Source organism: Diabrotica undecimpunctata, chromosome 5 (assembly GCF_040954645.1).
Source record: "Diabrotica undecimpunctata isolate CICGRU chromosome 5, icDiaUnde3, whole genome shotgun sequence".
NCBI classification, from domain to species: domain Eukaryota; kingdom Metazoa; phylum Arthropoda; class Insecta; order Coleoptera; family Chrysomelidae; genus Diabrotica; species Diabrotica undecimpunctata.
Window position 1 is genome coordinate 3,407,914 of NC_092807.1, and position 25,787 is coordinate 3,433,700.

Genomic DNA, 25,787 nt, shown 5'->3' on the forward strand with positions numbered 1-25,787 from the left:
CTAAAAAATAACAAAGCACCTGGCATAGATGGAATAACTGCAGAACTGATAAAGAATGGTGGACATGCGCTATGGAGGCGTATCCATAAACTAATCGACCGCATATGGACACTAGAAGTCATCCCAGAAGATTGGAAAGTGGGAATCATACTTCCTATGTACAAAGGGGGAGACAAACGACTCTGCAAAAATTATAGGGGCATAACAGTTTTAAATGTCATCTACAAGATATTATCAGGAATTATATATAGCCGCCTGGAATCGTTTTCGGAGGAGATTATTGGTGAATGCCAATGTGGCTTCAGACCAAAGAGGTCAACTATAGACCAAATACATATGTTAAGAGGTATACATGAAAAATGTGTTGAATATAACATACCTATTTACAACTTGTATATCGATTTCAAACAGGCGTTTGATGGAGTAGATCGACAAAAGATGTTAAAGCAACTATCTATGTTAGGGATACCCAATAAGTTGGTTAAACTTATACGAATGACTCTGGAGGGTTCCAAAGCTATGGTGAGAATAGATGGAGATATGACGCAGGCCTTTGATATTGAAAATGGAGTTAGACAAGGGGATGCCTTATCAACAACACTTTTTAATCTAACTTTAGAAGCTGTTGTTAGAAAACTGGATGTAAACGGCTGTATTAATACAAGAGCTATGCAAATATGCGCATATGCAGATGATGTTGCCATAATAAGCCGCAACAAAAGGGTATTGAGCGAAAAAGTCATAGAACTAAAACGAGAAGCTGCTACGTTTGGTCTATATATAAATGAAAGCAAAACAAAATATATGGAGTGCACAAAATCGAATGAACATGAGAATCTGAAGGTAGACAACCATACCTACAAATATGCCTCCACTTTTCCCTACCTAGGCTCAATAATAAATGACAACAACAACATCAGTCAAGAAATACAAGCACGGATTCTTAGCGGTAATAAGTGCTTTTATGCATACAAAGACTTAATGAAAAGTAAGTTACTGAATCGTGAGTCTAAGCTGAGAATCTACAAAACAGTAATTAGACCAGTGGTCACATATGGATGTGAAACGTGGACCCTCTCAACCACTGATGAAAATCAACTGAGAATATTTGAGCGCAAAATACTAAGGAAGATATTTGGACCAACCCAATGCAGCGATAGTTCGTGGAGAATTAAAATGAACCACGAGCTGGATGAACTAATGCAGAGCGCAGATATTGTCAGATTTGTAAAATCACAAAGACTAAACTGGCTTGGTCACCTAGAAAGAATGCCAGATAATCGAGCTGTAAAAGTAATCCAGAGATGGAAGCCCCAAGGAAACAGAACAAGAGGAAGGCCCCGTAAAAGATGGATAGACGACGTAGAGAGGGATCTTAAAACCATGAACATCAGGCAGTGGCGAAGGAAAGTATCCGACAGGGCAGAATGGAAGAACATTGTTAAGCAGGCCAAGACTCACAAAGGGTTGTAGCGCCATTAGAAGAAGAAGAAGAAGAATTAAATATAAAAATGATTATTGTTGAATTCTGCACTTGATCTTAATTTATCGTATATACAGCTGTTAAAAATATCATTAAAGTTCATTTATAATATTTCATTTAATGTATGTTTGTTAAAAATAAAATAAATATTATATAAAAAATATATATTTTATAATTAATATCTATAAATATAGTTTATTAAATAATAAATAATAAAAATTTAATGATAATAATAGTATTTTAAGTAAATAATTAACTATATAACTTATTATTTATTGAATCCTACTGGCTGACTTCGCGTTACCGTATACACAGGTAAGCGGTCCCCCACTCTTTGCGCTCTATCTTAAGAAGGGTTGAAGGTACATAAAAGTACTTTAGACAAAAATTGAAGAGAATTTTTCATTCTACAATTTTTTTTACCACCTTAAATGTCATAAAGTGTAAGGGAAACGAGATATTTGGAGAAAACTCATTTTCGTGACCTTTGACCTTAAATATCTTAAGTCGCGGACACGTGATTATATGAGACTTTTGAGGTTAGTTTTATACCATCAAAATAAAGACGTATGCAAATTTTCAGCTTATTATCTTTAATTCCGAGGTTGCATCCTTATTTTACCGGACTACGGGTCAATTTTTGTTGTTTCGGCTTTTTAAATACCTAATGTATTTAAGCCAATGTAGATTTTCGCAATATTATCCGATATACTAATTGTTCATCTTAATAATTTTCATCAATTTTGAAGCTAGATTCTCCAGTGACAATTTTCTATTCTTTTACAGAAATTTTGTTATATATTCATAGAATAGATATAATGTAGGCAACTTTGCACTGGTTTAGAATTTGAATTAATTTATAGCATTTAATCAATATTTTTTCAGTCTCTGAATAATCATTCGCAGCTATAGCATTTTTCATATAAAAATGCTTGCACGTCATTCAAGATTTACGACGTCAGAACCCCACAGCGTTGCCAAAACATCAGAATAGTTAGTAAGTGAGGAATTTTTAAAATGTCAACTATTTGTCAAACTATTATATTAACAGTAAATACACTTAGTTTTAAGACTACTGCAACACACTAAAATACATAAAAAAAACATTTTAATACAAAATTATATATTCTAAATTTTAAACTTACCTCTTTTAGGGCTTTAATAGTAAAAACGTCCCGTCATTATTTCTTGTTCAAAATAATCTATCTTATATGAAAGCTTATCAGCTTTCTACAGACTATTTATTTGTTTTGGCATAGCACAATCACAATACACAACAATAATTTAATCTAAATTTAATATGTATTTATAAATACAATTTATTAATATATATTATATTATGATCAAATTGTGTAAGAAATCAAAACATAAACCAAATTCTTACTCTAAAAAAGCGGCAACACTTTATACACTTCTGCCACACGCTGAACTGTCAATAAAATTTGAAGTATTCGCGTATCAGTTGCGTACAATTGTGTAATCTATTTAATTAAAATTATTATTTTGTGGTATATTAGACTTACAGAGTTATTTCATAAAATTTATATTATTAATAATACTAAATGTTTTTGGTTATTTAATCAATATAATTCCAAAATTCCCAATACATTTTTCTGATTATTATACCATGTTGACGCCTATGAAAGATCGAGCAGTTCCGTATGGGTTTCGCATTATTAGCTGTGTTAAAAAAATTTGAACTCTAACGTTGACGTTCTGGAAATTTTAAATATAAGTGACGTCACTTTATATAAATTGTGACGTGCACGCATTTTTATATGAAAAATACTATACAATGTATTAGCTCTATGGGGATACGATGAATTTAAAGACCTTATTTTAAAACAATCCACTCGATTCGCAGAGCCAATAGAACGAAAAAGTAAATATTTTGACGACGCTTTTCTTCTATATTAGAGTGTTTCTCCAATTTATCTGTATTTCCATAATTTTATTTAGTAGTACCATAGGTATCAACTAACTATTCTGTTCCAATCTTACGTTTACGTGTTTTATAACTATCACGGATAGAGTATTTGACAAAGATCAAGTCCATTATTGCCGATTTTAATCTCACAACATTCTTGTTGATCGTTCGAAGGTCAATGAATCGAGTGGAATTTCTTTATATTGACATAATTGAGAAGTGGAGTTTTATCTCGGTTTTTTTTCAGCTCATCTTCACACCCAAGTATCAAACCCTTGAGATCAACTCGTCTGATAAGGCGTTTATCAATAGTTTTTAGAAGTTTACAGGTTGAGAATTATGTTGTTTCTACAATAAATTGAATTTGTACTGAACTTGATCTTCACGTTTCAATAATACTATTTATTTATTTTTGAATTTTTTTTCCGTTTAATATCCAATATATTTTTCAAAGTGAAGATTTCTTTTTATTGAAAGTGAAATCGTTTATGAATAAAGAACCGAAATGTCCGATAATCTGTTTATATAGTTTTTATACTGATTTATATGATATTGATTGAATAAACAAATGTTTATAAGGTTTTATTGATTTTGAGAAAACTTATGATAGAGTTCCTCGAGTTTCTGTAGTGGGTGCTCAATAAAAAAGTAGTTCTCGGTAAATTTGTGAAGATTGTGGGAGACATACAGATTTGGAAAAATTTTTACGGAACATAGGATTCATTTGTTTGACTGGAGTCTCAATTCATGCTGCGATGCTGCCAGTGTAAGTGTAAAACCGGAAGACAGCTAGAGTGCATGTCAATTCGCCGAAAACGTACGTATTTATAAATGTAGATATGGAATTAAAAATATTATTTAACTAAAAAAAAATGGTTATGTTTTATTGCCAAAACAGCTTGAAAAAAAGTAGATTTCTAAAAATAAAAATTAAAAGGAATTTCACAAATAAAATAATAATACACTCTTTTAATTTGAAATTATAAACAATATTTGGAATAATAAATGCATTTAAGTATAAATTTAATAATTCAAATAATACCTAATGAACACAAACAAAATTGATGTTAGTAAAACATTATTTATTATCTGCACAAAACCGGACTTTCAGGAAAAATCTGTAGACGGAGCAACACTGTCGGCGTGCCACATACGCTAGTACAAACCGCTAGTACAAACATCGCGACGTTATATAGAAATTTACACTGGTTAATTGCAAATCAGGAAATCTTAGTAATTGTATTAAAAATCCTATGTTCCGTAAATAAAACTCCAAATGTGTATATGAGGGAGTAACAATTAGAGTTAGGACAAGTGTGAAAGAGACTGATAAACTTCATGCCTAAGTTGAATTGCACCAGGACTTGGTGCTTAGTCCTTATTTATTCTCATTAATGTTCGATAAGACATCAGCGAAACTACAGGGTAATACACACAGAGTAATAGTGTAGACAAGCTCGCGAGGAAAAAGGTTAAAAACTTAGTACGAAAAAACAAAGTATTAAGAAAGTGCATTTAAAGATGAATTTACTACAAATAGAGTCTTTGGATCGTGAAGTGATTATGAAAAGAAAGTTTTAAGTACCTAGGATCGGTGTTGAGTAATGGGAAATGTCAGAGATGAAACAGAAAGATTCAAATGCAATTGAAGGAAAAATTCTATAAATCTACTATAAGACCAGCTATGATGTACGTACGCTACTTATTCTAAATTATAATAATTAGAAAAATTGTACCTTTGTAAGTATAAAATTGAAATACCTCTAAAGTTTGCTGGATCATCTCTATTGCCCTTAAATATTAGGGTAAAAATGAATTCACTCCAGCTGTGCGGTGCAATCTTTGTTTCCAATATTCCATTAAACATGCCCGATAAATAGAGTAACCAATTATTTGGAAGATTTTTAAAATTTTAGAAGATTTACGATAGGGACAGTTATTTAAAACTCATATTTTGTCACTGGTTGTAATATCGTTAAAAATGGCATGTTTTGCATAAAAAACAGACATTATGATATAGTTTTGGGGGAGATATATTTGACAAACTAGGCTATTTTTAACTGATAAAATGTTATAGTAATGCCACGTTTCCTATTGACAAAACTTCTTCCTGCCTGTAATTTCTCAGAGAAAAAATTATGACAGATCCGTCACGAAGGTGTTTGGTAATTCTATTGTTGTCAGTTCGACAAACGTCATTGAGGCGTAATCAATTTTGGACTGACTGATAATGAATCAAGACTGAAAATAAAGATTTGGATGCCAGTCAGGTCAAGAAATTAAAAAATTGGTTTTGGAAAATGTCCCATTGAACAAGCAGGGGTCCAGAAGTTCTATTTGGACCCAATTTTCAGAGTTCCCACGGGTGAGAAATTTTACGCTTGAAAGATGTACTACCATAATGGAACTAGCAAAAATTCTCGAGGATTATGCCTTTAACATGAAAAAAGGCAATAGCGAAGACTTTAAAGAGTCGTCTGTAAAGTCAGTGTGGAATACTACAAGTATTGGTTAACCGCTAAAGGGCGTACGTAATCTATGAAGAAAAATTTGAAAACCAGTTTTTTGGGAAGTATGTGCCCAATTATACCAAGTGTTAAATAAGTAAACTAGAAAGAGGCCTAAATTCTGCACAAAGTTGTTCAAGTACTTTTTTTTTATTTTTTCAAATAAAGGGTGAGGGAGAGTGGGAAAGTATTTGTGGATAAATACCTATAACTTTGGTTTGGATCAACCGATTTTAACGAAATTAGTGTCATTAGAAAGAGTGTGGATGAATTAATTTACCTCTACTATAAAATAATTGCATTTAGTTTTAATTGTCATAGATAGAGGGTACTTTAAAATAGAAAAAATTAAAATTTGTTTTTCTTCAAAATGTTTAATGGAAACACCTATTTATTATAAATTATAATGGAACTGGATTAAATTCTTAACAAAATGGCGTAAACCGCATGTTAATAGCTTTTGTTGAACTCGAGATATGAATAACAACACATAAACATAAGTAAGTATAGTATTGACTCACCCTGTAGGCCTGTATTATAAATTAAATTAAAAAATAAGTCAGTAAGTACTTTCAATTTTTTTTATAGCAGAAGAATCTTAATGTTGATACCTATTTTGACCATTGTTATTTCATATGATTAAAAATAGTTTTTTCGAAACTAAGTAGGCTACGACAATGAATTTGACGGGGAGTTCATATTGTTTATTTATTGCTGACAGCAGTCAAAACATGTTTAAGAAGTGTTATATTATAATTCGAATTGAAGATTGCACTTTTTTCAATAGATATTAATATTGGTAATATTAGTAATTAATTATCAGTACTAATAGTTCGTAATGAGTATATCAAATGCAGAATTGTATGATATGATTGGAGTTTATTTCGAATGTCACCAAAATGCCGCTATTGCCTCACGTATATATTCTGTAAGATATCCTGACAGGAGACATTATGGCAAAGAAATATATAAATATGAAAGAAAGGCAAGAAGATTAAGAGAAACTGGTAGTTTTCATCGTCTTTGTTTTAAACCACGTAGTAGAGGTATGACCGAAGATAATTCAATGTTCTTGGTTTATTTCAACAGAATCTGCATATAAGTAGTCGGCAAATCTCTATAGAATTAAACATACCCAAAACTACTAAGAATTTTAAAACATCACAGGTTGGTTTTTCATATTATAAAGTGAACGTTTAGGTCAGAAACTTGGAATTCCCTTTAAACTTTAGATTCAACTGTTATTTCAATATTCCGATAAAAATGGCAACATGGCGCTTTTATCCTTTTATCCGTTTCTTAAAAAAAATACTTATGCACGATTTATCTTGTGAAACAATTGTGGATTTTTCAAGATTTTTTGAATTTTAGTAAATGTAGTGGTTTCTTTTTCACCAATATTTGTTGTTCTGTTTTTTAGACTGCATCCTTATCATGTAGTTCTCCACCAAGCTTTACATGAGGGAGATTTTGATGCAAGGCTGGATTACTGCAATTGGATGTTAGGTCTGCTAGAAGAACAACCGCATATCAAAGATTTTGTGGATAGACGAGGCTACGTTTAATAGTGCGGGTGGTGTTAATCTGCATAATATGCATTATTGGGCTGAAGAAAATCCGCACTGGATACATGAGGTGCAGGTTCAAGGTAGATGGAGTTAATGTTTGGTGCGGTATTGTTGATGGAAAGATCGTAGGTCCATATTTCTTTGATAGAACTTTAAATGGCGAAACATATTTGGATTTTCTGGAAAATCAGTTGCCTGTTTTATTGGAAGATATTTCCTTACAAACAAGAAGAGATATGATATTACAACATGACAATAAATGGATTGGAATGGGAAGTATATTTTCATGGCCAGCTAGATTTCCAGACTTAACATGTCTGGACTTTTATCTGTGGGGAAGATTGAAGGACTTTAGGAAGAATTATAAACGCAATAAATATTATATCAACAGCTGGACCACCCGGTACATTTAATATTGTTAACAAATAAATAAAGATTATTAAAGATATTAAAGATAATTGTCTCGTGAAATAGTCTTGTCGAATATCATTCGAGAGAAAATTATTTACCGGCTAAATTTTCGTCTAGTTTTATTTAAGTTTGTTGTCTTTTGGCAATTTTTGGCTTATGAAATTTTGACAAAATCATTCGACTGACGTTTCGTGATTTAAGTGTCAAACTTTAATTCGCGAAAATTGTCAGGCAACAAACTTTTATACCAATCGAAAATATTGCGAGCAAAATTTTCTCTCTTATGATATTATATACAATAATCAAACTACTACCTTTACAAGCTGCAAATTCGAGCAACCAAACTGTAATGAATTTTAGTTAACTACTTTCTTTATTTAATTTATAATGTCTTTATTAATTTATGATATTGTTCTTATTCTAGTTTATTAAAAAGCACGATAATTTATATACGTTTATTAACCACTAATTAATACATAATTTATTTTAGGCGAACGTAACAATTAAAATCGCGGCCGCGGGTCTTCAGATATTAACTGTCCTCCATATAAAAATGTTTTATTTATATACATAAATCGCCGTTATCTCGAAAAGTCTAAAACCTTCTTGAGTAGACTGGACGGCGAAAACGGTAAGGGCAAACTGGATTTCCCATCGACTCGCCTCGAACTTTGTTTTTATAGCATCATGTGTCAGGTAGAAATGACCTAGAAAAGACTCGAATGAATAGCATATCAGTAATAAACATATTTACCGTTTTTGGGTGAGAATTTATCGTAACAAAACCTTTAATAAACGCGTGACGACCAATTGTACCAGTTTTTGTTGCCAAAGGTTTTCTTAAAAACAGATCCACCTTATTAATCCATGTTTCATTCAGATAATAAATATTATTGATTTCTTTTCTCATTTTAAGAAGAAGATTATGAAGTTTGCCACTTCATCTTGTCCAGGTGTTCTAAAAATAAATCCCAATATAAACAAACGCATTAAAAATTGTAGACTCCAATCCTGAATCAACGACCACTTACGATTACCGTTATCGTTATAACAAGTGAAAAAACTTTCGCTGCTCGTAACATAATACACATAATAGCCCAAGAACAATTACGTATGATCTGTAAATAAAAAAAAATCAAAGAAACTACCTGTACATTTCCTAGAACTGAATGCATTGTCTATATACGGCAGGCATCACAATAATCCGGTGGTATCCCCACGTGCACTAATTGCGGCATGAATTACTTTCATCTCGTATGTGTTCTGTTGGATTCTAGTAGATCTAGACAAACTGGCTGCATGTATATGTATGGAACGGACATAGGCGTGCGAAAAAAAAATACGAGGCAGGGAAATCGTTCTGTTGGCATTTATAGATCGGTTAAACTTATTTTATGTCTTGTGTCGTTATATATATATATATATATATATATATATATATATATATATATATATATATATATATATATATATATATATATATATATATACAGTGTGGCGCACCGAAAACGAAACAGAGGCATTTACTGGCAGATGATTCCTTTTTTGAAAAAACGCTCGGACCCGTCGATTTTGTTTTCGAGGGGGACACACAATTGACATAAAATCACTTTAACATTTGCAGCCCCTTAAGCGGGGGTGGCATCATCCCTAAAATCTTAAATGAAAAGGGGGGTCGAATGATCCATTATTTGAAAGGTCTTTCAACTCCCTTTATAATGATGTAAAATTCATGTATTCAATTCAGTAGTTTTGGAGATTTATTGATTTAAAGTTTAAAGTAGACTTTAATAGGTACATCAAATTAGTTTGTACTTCTTTCAGAAGAAATTTGAGTAAAAGCATTTTCTTGATAAGTAAATGCTTTTATTTACTACGCCCATGGTTTATTAATAATAAAAATAGCAATTGAAGTGTCCTTTGTGACAAAAAAAGTTGTTTCTTGAAGAAAGATAAGTAGAGAATGCCACGTACTTATTTTAAATAGGAAATAGTACGTTAGTTTGCGATTGATTTGACCAATCTTTGTTGTTAAAATATCATTTATTGCTTTATACATAAATTAACCATGGTATATTCCACGGCAGAAAGGGTTGAAATTATTGAAATATTTTTCGGAAATAATCAGTGCGCTAATAGAACAGCACAAATTTTTAATGAGTGACATGAGAACAATAATGTGCACAGAAAATATATTCTAGAACTTGTAGCTAAATTTTGGGAAACTGGATCAGTCGCCAATAAAAAACGTAATGTTGAAAATCCTATAAGGAACGAAGCAACAGAAGTGGGGGTTTTAGGGCAAGTTATTGTAGATCCTACATTAAGTACCCGCAAATTGCAAACTTCGTGTGGTGTTAGTCGACGTACTATCCAACGGATTCTAAAGGCCCATAATTTTCATCCGTATAAAATTCACCTTGTACAAGAACTTAATGAAGACGATTTTGATAAGCGATTAGAATTTTGTGAAGTTATGAGTGAACGAATTACAAACGATGAACAATTTTTATTTAACATTTGCTTTTCCGACGAATGTTCCTTTTTTTTAAATGGCGAAGTAAATCGTCATAATTGTCGATATTGGTCGGACTCTAATCCCAGAATTTACCATGAGGTACACACACAGCAGCCACAAAAATTAAATGATGGGGCTGGCATTTTTGGCGATCATTTGGTTGGTCCTTTTTTCTTACCTGGAAATTTGACTGGTGAAATGTATTTGGAATTACTGCAAAATGCCATAGATTCTGCGCTAACAGATATAATTGAAAATCAGAATGATGGTCGATACGTTGAGAATATGTTGATGTTCCAACAGGATGGTACCCACCACATTACGCATTAAGAGTTCGGCATTATTTAGATCAGACCTTTCCAGGTCAATGGATTGGTAGAAGAGGTGCCGTTGAATGGCCCCCAAGATCGCCAGATTTATCACCTTTGGATTTCTTTTTGTGGGGTTACTTAAAAAGCAAAATCTATGCTACTCAGCCAACATCCTTAGAAGATTTGCGACAAAGAATTGTGAATGAGTACCATCAGATTACTCCTCAAATATTGCAAAATGTCCGGCAACGTTTTCAGCAAAATCTTTATTATTGCATGGAAAGTAATGGTGGTCATTTTCAACATTTACTCGGCTGACAGGTCAGTTCATTCTTTATTTTTTACCAACTTTGCTGCTATTGGTATTGATCTCCTCTTACGATGATGTATTTAAACTTTAAATCAATAAATCTCCAAAACTACTGAATTGAAGTACATGAATTTTACATCATTGTAAAGGGAGTTGAAAGACCTTTTAAATGATGGATCATTCGACCCCCCTTTCCATTTAAGATTTTAGGGATGGTGCCACCCCCGCTTAGGGGGCTGCAAATGTTAATGTGATTTTATGCCAATTTTGTTTCCCCCTCGATAACAAAATCGACGGGTCCAAGCGTTTTTTTTTAAAAGGAATCTTCTGCCAGTAAATGCATCTGTTTCGTTTTCGGTGCGCCACCCTGTATATATATATATATATATACAGTAGACCTCATTAATCCAGAGAGGCAAAAACAAGACCCTTTGCGGATTATCGAGGCATCCGAATTATAGAATAGCATAAAAATATGCTTTATTGTCACTAAAAATTGTACAATTTTATGGACAAAGCTTACAAAAGTCAAAAAAATAACAATAACAATTAAAATTTACTAAAATTACATAAATCGTCAATGTCACAAAATAAAAGATAATAAAATATACAATCCATTGCAAATCCTTCCCATCCTCGCTCGCTCTTTACACGATAAAAAGATCGGTATCACCGCTCCAATGACATATAGAGCCTCATTTGAAACTATCCTTTATGCGCTAGAAACCTTGAGGAGCATTCGCCTTTGCGAAGTCTCCATCAGCTTAGCGTATTTCGCAGTGTTTAGTACGCTACACCACACGGGGACAGCGTAGGTTACCACCGACTGGATAACTCCATTTAGCACCTTTCTTTTGGTGCTACCTGGGCCTCCAATGTTTGGCATCAGCCGTATCAACGTTTTGGATGTGTACTCCGAACCTTAGTCCTTCCGATAACCAGACTCCCAGATACTTAATTGATTTAACCGGTGCAACCTCCACACCTTCCACTATAAAGCGAAGGGAGGATTTTTCTCGGGTCCCTTTGAGAACTTACACCTCAGTTTTCTGAGGCGCTAGCTGTAGATCGTTCTCTCTGATCCACCTACTAATGCAACGCAGGGCTTAGCCGCATTAGCCATGTCCGTTTTCTCACTCGCATAAGCTACAAGAGTGCATCCCCTTGGCATCTGTAGCCTCAACACCCCGTCGTACAGGACATTCCACAGGATGGGACCTAGTACTGAACCCTTATAAGGGCCTTGGGTGGTAACAACTGACGCCGGCATGTCGACTTTTAGATAAACATTGGTTCAAGTCAAAAGAATCGCAGATGTGTTTTGTGTCTCAAGTTGATAGCAGAATGTGCGGCTTGTGCGGTACTGGGTACCTACGCTCCCTTCGTCTAAATAAATGCAGTGAAAAGTGCATTAGTACAACAATGTGGTAAAACAAACTCTTTAATTAGTAATAGTGCTTTTGTAAATATTCTCTAGTTATTAAATGTGTAGTATCGATTAATTACGCTTTATTTTTCTCTAAGTACAACCCGATAAAACAAAACACATAAGGAATCATCGCCGTGAAGTCTGCTTACGTATATCGAAGGAATCTCTTTAACAGTCTATTGCCCTAAAATATTTGGTACTGTACCCGCTGGGGAAAGGAATTTAATGAACTTTCCCCCAACAATTGGTGGATATCAAAGTTCCATCAGGGAAATTTAAGAATATACAAAATTCTTCCATGATTTGTTAATTACAGATGCCTTAACATCGGCCCAGCAATTAGCCAAAAGAAAAACGGTGTCCTTTAAAGATATCTATTTTAATGTATCGATTAGGTTGTCAGAACATAATGCAAGACATTAACCAAAAGTGATTTGCGATAATTTAACTTTTACATTTTTTATAACGTTCTGATCCATTGTTTGTATACAGGCCGTGGTGTTAGCTGGCAGGAAAATTGCAAAAATGTTGTCGTCTTCAGAGATAAGTTTATCTGCTGATGGATGCAACAAATTCCGTTTTAAACCACTCAAGAAACAAGTCTTTCGTAACCCAAGTACGATAACAAATAGGAAGACGTGTTGATTTAAATGCCCATGGGTTTTTTGATTTTCCGACAACAAGCAATTGAAGTTTATGGATTCCGGCCGCATTTCCACAAAGCACGATGTCACTCTCTGCTCATTGGAGCAGAGTACTAAAAAGTACTAAAGTATGATCGGGCAATAATCACCAGTACAAACTATGGTATAATTTCACTATTTGAGAGAGTGAGTCATCGTTTAAAGGTCCAGAAATGCGGAAAGCTGTTTGGAAATCCAGTGACGTACACTTACTTTTATTTTAACGTTAATTATATTTTATTTTTCAAATACTAATGTTCGAAATAGGCCACAATATATTTATTTACAAGTTTTTGGAAATCCAGTGACGTACACTTACTTTTATTTTAACGTTAATTATATTTTATTTTTCAAATATTAATGTTCGAAATAGGCCACAATATATTTATTTACAAGTTTTTACTGACGTTTCGATCTCTATATCCAAAGACCGCTTTCAAAGATATAAATGATAGTTATATTTATTTTATTTGTTTATTATTATATATTTTTATAATCTTATATTGTTTATTTTTTTTTCTATCTTTAAAAACGGAATGGAGATCGAAACGTCAATATATTAAACATGTAAATAGATATATTGTGGCTTATGTCCAACCTTCTCCCTAAAAATACAGAATGCCACAAACAAGCAGCTATAGAAAAATAAATATATCTGTCATTTGTATGTTTGAAAACGGTCTCTTTATAGAGATCGAAACGTCCGTAAATTAAACATTTGAATAAATATATTGTGGCTTATTCCCAACATCATTTCTAAAAATACAGAACGACAAGCGAAAAGCCATAGAAAATAAATAGTACTATCATTTGTATAATTGAAAACGGTCTCTGGATATAGAGATCGAAACGTCAATAAATAAACATATGAATAAATATTTTGTGGCTCATTCCCTACATTCCCCTAAAAATACAGAATGCCACAAACAAAAAGCTATAAAAAAGAAGTAATTTTGCAGAAAGTTTACTGATACCAACCGGCTGTCGCGGAAGTTACGCTAAAACGTCTTTTGACGTGACCCGTCCTTAAAGAGTTACACAATGAAATTTTTTTAAAACAAATTTTAAGACAGTTTCCACACCAACCCAGAGGTATGTCTTGTGGCGCGATACTTTTTTTAAATGGGTGTTCGCCAAGAGCCATATTGTCTTATTAAATAAAATGAACAAAACACTTAAACAGTATAAAACAAAACAAAATAAAATCCTATAAAACAAAATAAAATTCTATGAAAACAAAATAAAAATAATGTTTGATGTGTTTAAACACAAACACTATACACACTTACTATGTTCTCGTTTTTTTTTTGTTTTTGGTTTTTTTATGCTGATGTTCTTATTAAACTATTAGAAAATATTATTCGCTGTCTAAACCTGAAGATGCAGTGCTGCTATCGCTGTCATTATCTTCACCACCTGGTGTAATTATAATTGGCTCTAGTAAAACTTTTATATAAGTGTCAAGTTCCCACATACGATGTTCTTCTTTAATTATGTGGCCTATACATTTAGCCCATTTCTCTGGAGTTACATGGAGGATTGCTTGAATCAAAAGTTTCTTAATTTCGTTTAATTTGAACGTTTTGTTATTGCGTGCTACTTCTCCTTTCACTTGCTCCCAGATAAGTTCAATGGGATTAAGTTCGCAATGATAAGGTGGTAGACGCAGAACTTTGACACCATAATCTTTTGCAGTTTCATCTACAGCATATTTAAGATATTCAATTTTCCTTAACCGTGAAATGTCAAGGAGCTAAATTTTGAGCATTGATTCTTCGTATGCAATCCCCTTTTCTGTAAGCCATTGTTGAATCCTCCCTTTCAATTTCTTTAATAATCACCTGTTTTTTTCGACTCAAATTGAAGAAAACCATCATCAAGAAACCCTGTATCACTTCCTATATGGGTGACGAGTTAAACTCCGTCCCTTTCCTGATGGAGCTTTTAATCCTGTATATCAGCCTTCTATAAATGCTTCGCGTTTACTTTTGACATTTAAATCTTGCCAACTTTTCCAACTGTATGACCTTTTCCAACCTTGGTTAATCCAGGTTTCATCCAAATAACATATTTTGCGTCCAGTGGTGCGAATTTTGCGTATTTCTTCTAAATATTTTCTTCTCCGCACAATAGTTTTATTTTTTTCTAATAGCATACTTTTTCTGTTGAGTTTTACATATCGAAAGTTCATTTCACGCTTGGTCCTGGTTAAGACTCTACGAGATATCTTGGGTAAGGAGTCATCGTTTTCGAGCTCTTGAGAAATATTTTTCAGTGTTGGAATTTCACTCCGAAAATAAAATGAATGAATTTTTCGACGTATGATATTCATTGTCTCGTCATCCAAAACTTTGCTTTTCCTACCTCCAGTTTACCTTTTTCTTGCTTTTTATTTTCCGATGTATTTTAAGTACACGATAAATACAGCTAACGGATACTTTTGTTAAACTGCTACAAATGTCGACCGCTTGGCTAACATTTAATTCCATTTTTCTGCCGACAATTCCTTCATAAACGTTTCGTATTATTACCTTCTCTTCGGACGTTAACATTTCCGTCTCTTTTGCGGCATTTCATTTTTGGAATCAACATCAGAATTTTGCAGTCTTCTCTTGGAACAACTCGGTTTTTCGTCCAACTCCAATAAAACTCAAACCAAATAATCACAGAATATAACTAAAAATTTACTATAAAACGACAAACTATAACACTCGTATTATCAATAACACGTTTATCAATAACACAAACTTATCGCATAAAATACCCTACCCTCAGAAACGCCAATGTAAATAACCTATTGTTGATGGGCACTCGCTCGACAAAAACTAGTCTTACGGCTTTCTGTGGATCTGAATTGAAACGGAATTCCGTCGCTAATTCCAAAGTTGCCAAACGATTGAAAAATATTGTTTTAAAATATCGATTTTTATTTTATAAATTAAATATGTAACGAAACGGAACATATAAATAAAATTTATTTCATTACAATTTTGTGCTTAATTTTACTATTGAAAAAATCAGGTTTTTTTGTATTTTTATGACGGTAATAATCGCTGCATGGAAGAATACAGGTTTTGTATTACCATAATTACTACTTGTGAACAAGAATTGGCTACACTGTTCGACAACTCTGGTCAAGTCTACTATAGAGAAGCACAAATAAATATACTACTTTATATATTCTGTAATTTCTTATGAGGAAACGCAAATTGCAATCGAGACAACAGGCAGTTTTCGAGGGCCGCTGTGTACATTTAAATTTGAGGATATTCTGCGTTTAAACTATGATATCACTCTTCTAAATTGAGGGTTTCTACTTTAGATGCGTCAGCATGTACACTTGTTCCGCTGTTAATTTTTTAATAACTTTCTGTTCATAGTTGGAATGGTCCTATAGCGGATTCATCATTGGATAGTATTTCACCGACCATTTTAAACGTCTTTTCCGTGGCGTTTTTAAATTTGTCTAACTATCCCCGGCTTGCATTAAACTCGATATTGGAGTTTGTAATCTGGCGATGAAAAACACGAGCTCTCTCACAAATCATATCACCACTTACAGGAACGTGTAATCGCCTTTGTTGCAAAAACCACGCAAACAAAGCATCTTAATCAAAGCGATTCGAGAAATTGTTTTTTTGTTATAAGTTAATTGTCAATTTCCGGTCCACTTGAAAAAATTAAAAAAAAATACATTTGAACTATAAAATATATATAAAATCGAATAAAAAAGGTTGGTAGCGAATGTATGTATGTACAGCGTTAACAGGCCTTTTAGGCCCATTGCTGGATGGATAATTTCCATCGTTTTCTCTTCTTGGCTATCAGCTTCCAATCTCTGATTCCCATCTCTCGGACATCTTCCATCACTACATCTCTCCATTTCTTTCTTGGTCTTCCTCTCTTTTTTTGCCCTCAGGTACTCTCCAAGCAATATTCTAGACCAGTCTTGCATTCTTTCTAGATGTCCGAGCCATTCTAGTCTACGTTTTTTCACCACTTTTGTTACTGTAGAGTTAGCAAACAAATCTTCTCCATTCTCCGTCTACTACTTTTCCACCAAACATTCTACGAAGATTCTTTCTTTCCCATGCTTCCAATCTGTTATGTATGGTTTTGTTCATAGTCCATGTCTCGGCAGCGTATAGCATTGTGGGTCTAATTATAGTTTTGTATACTCATTTTTGTATTACGAGATATATCTTAGGCTTTAATTATTTTGCTCATGGCTCCAGCACACCTTATTCTTATTCCATCCTTGAGGCATTTCTTCGGCATCCCACACTTCTACTATTAGCTCACTAATTTGGTTTATTAAAGCTTCTCCTCCATATTTTAAGTTCTCTGCCATAATGCCGCTCTCCCCGGGGTTGTTTTGATTTTTCATATCTTTTATTATTTCTTCAATTTCTTCTCTTGTTGGCTTTGGTATTTCTTCTTGAGGTTTAGGAACATTATAATTTTCTTCAGTAGTCATTTCCTCATTTAACATATCTTCGAAATATTCTTTCCACCTTTCACATATTTGGTCTTCCTCCACTATCAGGTTTTTTTGCTTCTCTTTTACATTCATCTTCTTCCCTGATACCCAGTTTTAATGTATTTTACCTCTTTGTAAAAATTTTTTATTTCATTTTTCTCGTAATTTTCTTTAATACGCTTTACTTTATCATCCATATACTTTCGTTTCCGCTCCCTTAGGATTTTCTTTACTTTTTTGGTAGCGACTACCATAGAAAAAATGCTCTGCTATAGGGTAAACTGCTCGTTTAATAAAAAGAAGATATATAAAAACTCAAAACATTTTAACAATCAATATCGTTATAATTCAACATGATAAAATGCGCGAATTATAACTAAAAGGTCTAGATTGTACAGTATCCATTTCCAGCCGACGTTATTCCTGTTGCATGTTACAGACAGGTAGTTTTGAGTCAAAAACTTACACCGCGATGCACCGAATAACGGAAAATAAACTCACACTTACAATTATTGGCGGTTTTTTTAATTCGTGGAACGAGAACTTTTCAACTAATGGAATATTCCACGAAGCATAAAATTATTCATCACCGGCCGTGATTGGATTTTTCCTGGGAAAACGAACATCCAACTTTTCTATACCTACGCAACGTTGGTAAACCAATTATGTTTTTAATATTGGATTTAAAGCGGTATATGTGGATACTGAGTTCGATAATACACTTAATGCGGGGTTTAGACGGTTTATTGTAGGTGAAATACATAATATATACCCCAGTGAATTTATGAAAAAATCGTAGATTTTACGTAGAAATCTGTTTTGAAGGTTCTAGAAGGTACATGGTGACAATTGGCAATAGGACGATTTTGAACTAAATGGTACACAAGAAATTTGCAAGAAAATACAAAGAAATTTCATTAGCATCAAAATGAAGCTTTTATTATGCCATTTACAATATAATTGAGTATGGAAAATAATGTCATCAAGATAGTGACCATTACGTTGGATGCAGTTTTCGATCCTCTTTATGAAATCCTCCATAATACGCTCTAACATCGCTCGATCAATAGTCAGGATTTCCTGGCGAATTGCTTTCTTTAACTCGATCAAATAACGAGGCTTTCTAGCATATACACGACTCTTTAAATACCCCCATAGAAAAAAATCACAAATTGACAGGTCTGGTGACCTTGGAGGCCACGGCAAATCTCCGAAACGTGAAATGAGTTGTCCTGGAAACAGGTTGCGGAGAATATTCATTGAAACATGGGCAATATGTGCCGTGGCACCATCTTGCTGAAACCACACATTCCTTGGGTTTTTCCCTTTTCTGCGTAGTTCTGGAAACAAAAAATTTTGCATCATGTCAACGTAGCGAATAGAATTAACGGTGACGGTATGACCAGCTCTTCGAAAAAATATGGCCCAATAATGCGAGTCGGACCAATGGCACACCACACTGTGACTTTTTGAGAATGTAAAGGACACTCATGGAGATTTCGTGAATTTTCAGGAGATCAGTACCTGTAATTAGTTTGTTAACGGTTCCGTTCAAATGGAAATGAGCTTCGTCGCTCATTAGAAGATGCTGACCTAAGTCATCCTCCAAAAGAACTTAGCGTATTCTCGTAGCGAAATCCTCACGTTGTTCAACATCTCTTTCCATTAATTTCTGGACAACCTGCAATTTGTAGGGGCGAAATTTTAGGCCCTTACATACAACATTTTGCTAAAATATTCCCGATTAATGTTTAACTCAATTGCATGTTTTCTGGCGGACCATGTAGGGCTTCTCACGACGGCATCTCTCACTCGCTGTATGTTTACAGGAGTTCTTACTGTTATATTCGCACCCTGTTGCTTTTTTTCCATGACACTGCCTGTTGTTCTCAAATTTTTTATCCACTTAGTTTGTGTTGCGAGATGGAACCGCTCCACGCCTACCAGTATTAAAGTGAGAAACCGTGCGATGTTCTACCGTCCACTGCTCCATGTTTACTGAAAACTGAAATGGAAATGGCATACTACTACAAGAGGTAGTAACGCCGCGCTTATTCTACTCTCACTCGTATATTATTATGAGCGATAGCTGATGACTAGATTTATGCAAATATGCAAAAGAACTGAAAACTCTGAGCATAAATATCCACTATACGTTTTTTAAAACTCTTTTTGTTGTTATGCATTTTTTGTTGAATAGTTCAACTTTTTTCTTTGTTTCAGGTTTGCTCGACAGCTGAAAATCTAACGTGAAGTCCCAGAAGAAGATTACCATCAAACAACATTATAGCATGATTTTCTTATGAAGGTGAGTCGAAGATATTTATTTATTCTTCTTCTAATACTTCTTAGGAGGATACCAACCCACTTCCCATAGTTTCGCGACTTTCCTCATATACCTTTTTCCAACTTTTCTATTTTCCTCTATTCTTTTCACGCGACTATACCATTGATGTAATTTATGTCTTCCCCAGTTTTCTCCCTGACTTAAGTCACGTACTATTTTGGTGATACAGTGGTGACAGATAGGTAAATACAACCTGTTATTGTTTTAAAACAATTTTTCTTTTAGCGGTGCTTCATTTTATAATAAGTTGTTTAAAATTCTGCTGTTCCAAGTTGCAGCATAATAAGCAGCACGGTTTGCGGATTGAAACGTTTCAAGTGAGTGTCGTAAAGTTTTATTTTTCATTAGAAGAGGTTTTTGCCATCTCAATATCGTAAGTCTAATTTTTTTTATTTCTTTTTTTGGAAAGAAAAGTTGGAAACGAAAATTACAATTTTAGATGGCTTAGGAAAAGGAGAAGGATCTACAGCAATTGGAAAATATTTTAATTTAGGCGAATTAACTGTAACAGCAATTAAAAAGAATGAAGTTGCTATAAGAAAATCTATAATTTCTGGTACAAAATTAAGCGCTAAATTTGTATCTTACTCAAGGTATGTATTATTAGAAAGAACAGAAAGAGAATATTTGAGGAACTAATTCAAAGAAGAATTCATGTAAGTGGTTATTTAATCCAGGAAAAAGCTCTTCAGTTTTATGAGCCAATGAAACTGTCATAGCCACCAACTTACACTTCCCAAGCTGGTAAAAAATTTTCAGCTAGCAAAGCATGGCTAATCAGGTTTATAAAAAGAAATACATTTCGTAATATCAAGATCACGGGAGAGAGTGCTACAGCAGATAAAGGAGCTACAAAAATATTTCCACAGGGGCTAGCAAAAATTATTGAAGATGAGGACTATTGTGCCGATCAAATATTTAACGCTGATGAAACGGGACTGTCTTGGAAAAAATGTCTAACCGTACTTACATCGCGAAGGATGAAAAACTGCAGGTGGACATAAAGCAAGTTAAAATCGAGTAACATTATTACTTTGTAGCAATGCATCAGGAGATCGGATGTTAAAATCGCTCTTAATAAATAAATCTCTTAAGTCCGTGTCAGACGGTCAAATATTTAATCAAACTAGTTTGAGCAAACTGACGTAATGACGTTATAATTACAGTTTGTTCAAATTTTAAAAATCTACCTGTCACACGATCATTCAAATTTAATCAAATTGACGTATGCCAAGGAAATTAATTGTCTTTTTTGCTTATTTATTAGTTGCTTATGCTTTATTTGCGATTCCAATTTTTCTGATCCACAAAGAATATAAAAAGGGTGAAAGGATTTTTATAATAATATGGATGTTTGACATTATATAAACAGCTTCTTTCTTGGTATAAATCAATTATGTAGAAACTTGTTCCTGGATGCAATATATTTTAAATTTTAGTCTTATTTTATAACAAAATAGGAAGACAAATAAACCACTGTCAACAAAAGAAAAAAAGAAAATTAATTTAAATACGTTATGTCTAACTGCTGATTGTCATTTGACTTTAGATATTTTTCGACCAATCAAAATTAAAGTTTGATCAAACTGACCTTGAAAATAGAAGATCCTCTATTTTTAGAGGGTTTGATCAAACTCAGGATGTGACGTCATATGCTATCAATTTTTTGGTTTGGCAACGTGTTTTAAAAGTCAAAGATTTACTTCACAAGTAAAACAAGAAAAAGCATGAGAATGTATCTCTACTGTATATGATTTTGTTTTTTGATATATTTTCAGTTTTAGCTATATTTCGTCATATCGACTGCCTCTGTCTTATCCTTATTTCAAATAATTACATTCCTTGGCAAATATTGAACCTTTTGTTCCAAAAAATCCAAATTTAAATCGACAATTTCAACTAATTCATCTCCACAATGTTAATATCTTTGTGTAGTCTGAAATCTATCATCCACCTATCTACAATTTGCCAACTCCCGATCTCTAATTCGAACAGTTGTACAAACATACATTTTAAAATAGATTTAAGTTGGTTATAGAATTTATTCGTTTTTTTTTTATTTACAACATTGATCTAAAAATAATTCTTAATGATTTATAGCTTTGCCAACAATGTTTAATATGTAAGCACTTCAGGTTTTAAAATAAATAGAGATATTTATAGCGGATGGATCTGAAGTTGTATGCAGATAAACAAAAAGATACAAAATTTTAAATATTTATTTCAATAATTGCATTAGGAAACAGTAAATATATTTGGCACTTTGTAGCAAAAAACTGTGGGGTGTGTAGGAGGAGAGATGTATAAGAAGAGTGGTCTATATATATGGGATAAAATTGATAGAAGTAAAATAGATAACAATTAAGTAAAGAAGTATGAAAAAAAATATTGAACGGAATGTGGCTAGGCTAGCAATGTAGGCAAGAGAATGACCACTAGAAACTCAAGGATGGATACGGCCAATTTGCATGCCTTTTAAAGACAGTATATCAGGAAAATATGTATGATGGATAGAAAAGAAGATATGAAAAATGAATAGATATAATGAAAATTAACAAAGAAAACAAATTGAGGGCGCCAGAAGAGGGATACTACTCTAAAAAGAGTAACGGTCACTCTTCCAGGTATCGTATACTGCTAATATTAATTAAGGTTGATTTAATAAACAAAAATGCTGTAAATGTAAAAAGGTAAGGAAATATTAATAAAAAATTATATGCAAAACAAATTCAAGTTTATTAAATATAACTTCTTAGATTTTGACAATCTCTAAGTTACCAAAAAGTATATGAAAATTTCACAATATAATATTATAACGGAAATGTTGAAAACAGCTATAACAAAAAGTTGAAAACTACACAGAATAACTCTGATATAGAGTGTACAACCTACATCTAGGTTAAAAAACAACCTTAAACAAAATAATGCTAACGTTGGAAGAACGTATAGCCAAGTAAATATATCATACTAACCTAAAATATGACCAACAATATTGTTAAACACCTCTAAATTCAAATATAAACAAAGTAATATATAAATGGGAACAAGCCAAGTTAAACAATTGAAACGGTCTATTATCCTGAAGGGATAATAACCAGAGTTAATAACGCAAGATGAAATATAAAAAAAATTAGTTTAGTAAACAAATAATGAAATAATTAAAGTTAATAATGAAATAAATGGTTAATACAAAAAAACAATGGAAGATAATCTCTGGGTAGAATTTGAGCTCAAACTTACCGATACCTTACACCAAGGGGAGTTATATTAATTAATATATATATATATATATATATATATATATATATATATATATGTTATAAAAAAACTATAACTGGTGAAACAAGATATATATATATATATATATATATATATATATATATATATATATATATATATATATATATATATATATATATATATATATATATAGTTCTGAATCAAAAACCAACTGTCCTCCTAGGTGAAACAGTTGTCTGGAAGGATACTCCCGAATGGCTTCGGTGTCCCAGCGAAGTCCTCCTTGAGGTCCGAAATTAGCACGGAGCTGGTGCTAATTGGCTCAGTTCCGATGATTACTGTCCTGCCCTACCTCTAGGTGCAGGCTGGAGAAAAAATGAGGGTGGAGTAGACAATACCCCCTGGCTTGTCCCAATGACCCTGATTCTTATAGAGTTGAAGTGGTACTCTCCCTCGGATGTTCTGAGGGAAGTTTATAATTCCATGGGAGGTGGCTGAAAACAATTCCCCGTTACTTCTAGTCTCAACATTGATAAAAAGAAATCAAAGAAGAAGTGAGGAAAGTTTTTTTCAGCATAAGAAACCGGAGCAAAAAGATAATTATAGTAGAAAAAAAAACACATCCAATCGGATGTAGCGTGACCTTGCTTCACATAGAGTAAAAATATAATGGCCTTGAACAAAATACTATATTAAAATATGAAATAATTAATCTGAATAATAGGATATAGATAAAATACTCTAATGTTCATTAAAATATCTGTGGAAATTGTAATAGAGGAATTTTTGGGAAAAATCCGAATTTTAATCAGATTCATGCCAGAATGATTGTAAGCGGCCATACTATGCTTGAATTCGTGACCCAAGGTCATTCTGAATACCTTAAGGATGTGGGATGTGGGAACAAAAGTTAGTTTTTATAATATAAAAAAAAATAATTACCAGATAGCTACTTAATTCCGTGCTAGAAATTTCACTTCAGCCTCCCGAGTTTCCGAAAACACCGTCAATTAAATGATTACGGTTATACTTAAAACATTTAACTTCTTGAAGTGAAGGAAATTCTATGCATTAATTGGATTTTCTTTCGCTAACTACCACCTTTGTACCACTTCAAACTCTCGATCAAAAGTGAATTGTAATTCACAGTTTGTTAACCAAGTTAACCAAGAGCCAGTTTCCACTCCCCCTAATCTCCTGTCATCTCTCTGGTCCGCAATGGTACCAAATTTAGATCAGAGTGACAACTTAAATTATTAAAAATACACACTTAATGAGCAAATCAACACTTAAAGGTAGGCAACCCATACTACATCTCTGAAATTACTTTAATATAAATTAGTGAAAGTAACGACTGTTACAACTTCTACCATCAAAATCATAGATATACGTCAGATGAATAAAAAAGGAACCAACGGGACCTGTCTCTCCGTTCAAGCAGTGTAAAAAAGTGATGACAAGGAACCAACATTAACCCGGCATCCGACACGTAGGGTGTGAAAACCCAAGAGTTCAGAGAGTAAAAGTGCAAATTTCACTCCAAACGCCAACAACGCTTCAGTAGCTTTCCCATTGCTGTGGAATCGGGTGATGAACAGACTAATCATTCGGTTGACGGTAATCATCTCGCAAGGAAAGTACAATACGATAGTCAGAGATCGCATGAACTGTATGGACAACCAAGAGGAGACCCTGGTATATTTAGGACACACCAAGCAAAAGATCTGTACAAACTTCTACAGGATACAAAAATTCTAGACTGGTTGTAGGAAATAACAATGGGCAGCAAACATAATAAGTCTCATCTTCAGTGATAACGGAGAACTTTTTGATCAGACGGACCCAGGGTAAAAACGAAAACTACAATGGTTGAGACATTTAGATAGAATGGGAAATGGAAGCCACATAAAAGATATTACATGGAGGAAACCTGACCTAAAACGGAGAAAAGAAAGGTCCAGAATTAGATGGTCAGATATGATTACGATTATATTCATAAAAAAAGAGAAAGAAACTAAGAGAAAAGCAAATTAGAATCTGAAAAGAAAAAGAAAGACGAAAGAGAGTAGAGGAAGATAATGCTCATCTAAGCGAATATAAAGCCTGTAGATATATTTATAATTGTTTCCTGAGTGTCATTTTATTAAAAAACAAAGGTACTTTACAATGATAAAGCTTTATAAAGACAGGGGTCACACTTTTTATGTTGTGATGTATTATGGATGTGAAAGCTGGGTAATAAATGAAGTAAAGAGATAACTCTAGATTACAAGCAATTGTCTGATACATATTTTTTTATTTTAGTCTTGCTTTTGATGTAGCTTCTTTTCAAAGTAGATTATTAGTCTAAGCGGGATCTGTTTTGGATTGGACATTTTCCATAGGAAGCTATTTTTTTGCTGGAATCACTTCAAGATGTGCCCAATATCGATAATCACGATATGCACCAGTCGCAAACCCTGTGCTAAATTTTTTATTTAACAAAATCTGAAAACAATTGAAAATTTCTCATTTTTTTGCTCCTATTTTCGTTTATAATTCGGAAAACATTGATCCTAGAGAAAAAATTATAC

At 33.1% G+C, this 25,787-nt stretch overlaps 1 protein-coding gene across 2 annotated transcripts in view; it reads left to right on the top strand.

Moving 5' to 3' along the window:
- The window catches only part of LOC140440989 (receptor-type guanylate cyclase Gyc76C-like), a 338,147-nt gene that overhangs the window by 73,333 nt on the left and 239,027 nt on the right, over positions 1-25,787 (top strand). For both annotated transcript variants that reach the window (XM_072531353.1, XM_072531355.1), the window contains exon 2: positions 19,851-19,935. The gene's annotated coding sequence lies outside the window, so the exon portion shown is untranslated. The remainder of the gene's footprint in view (positions 1-19,850; positions 19,936-25,787) is intronic.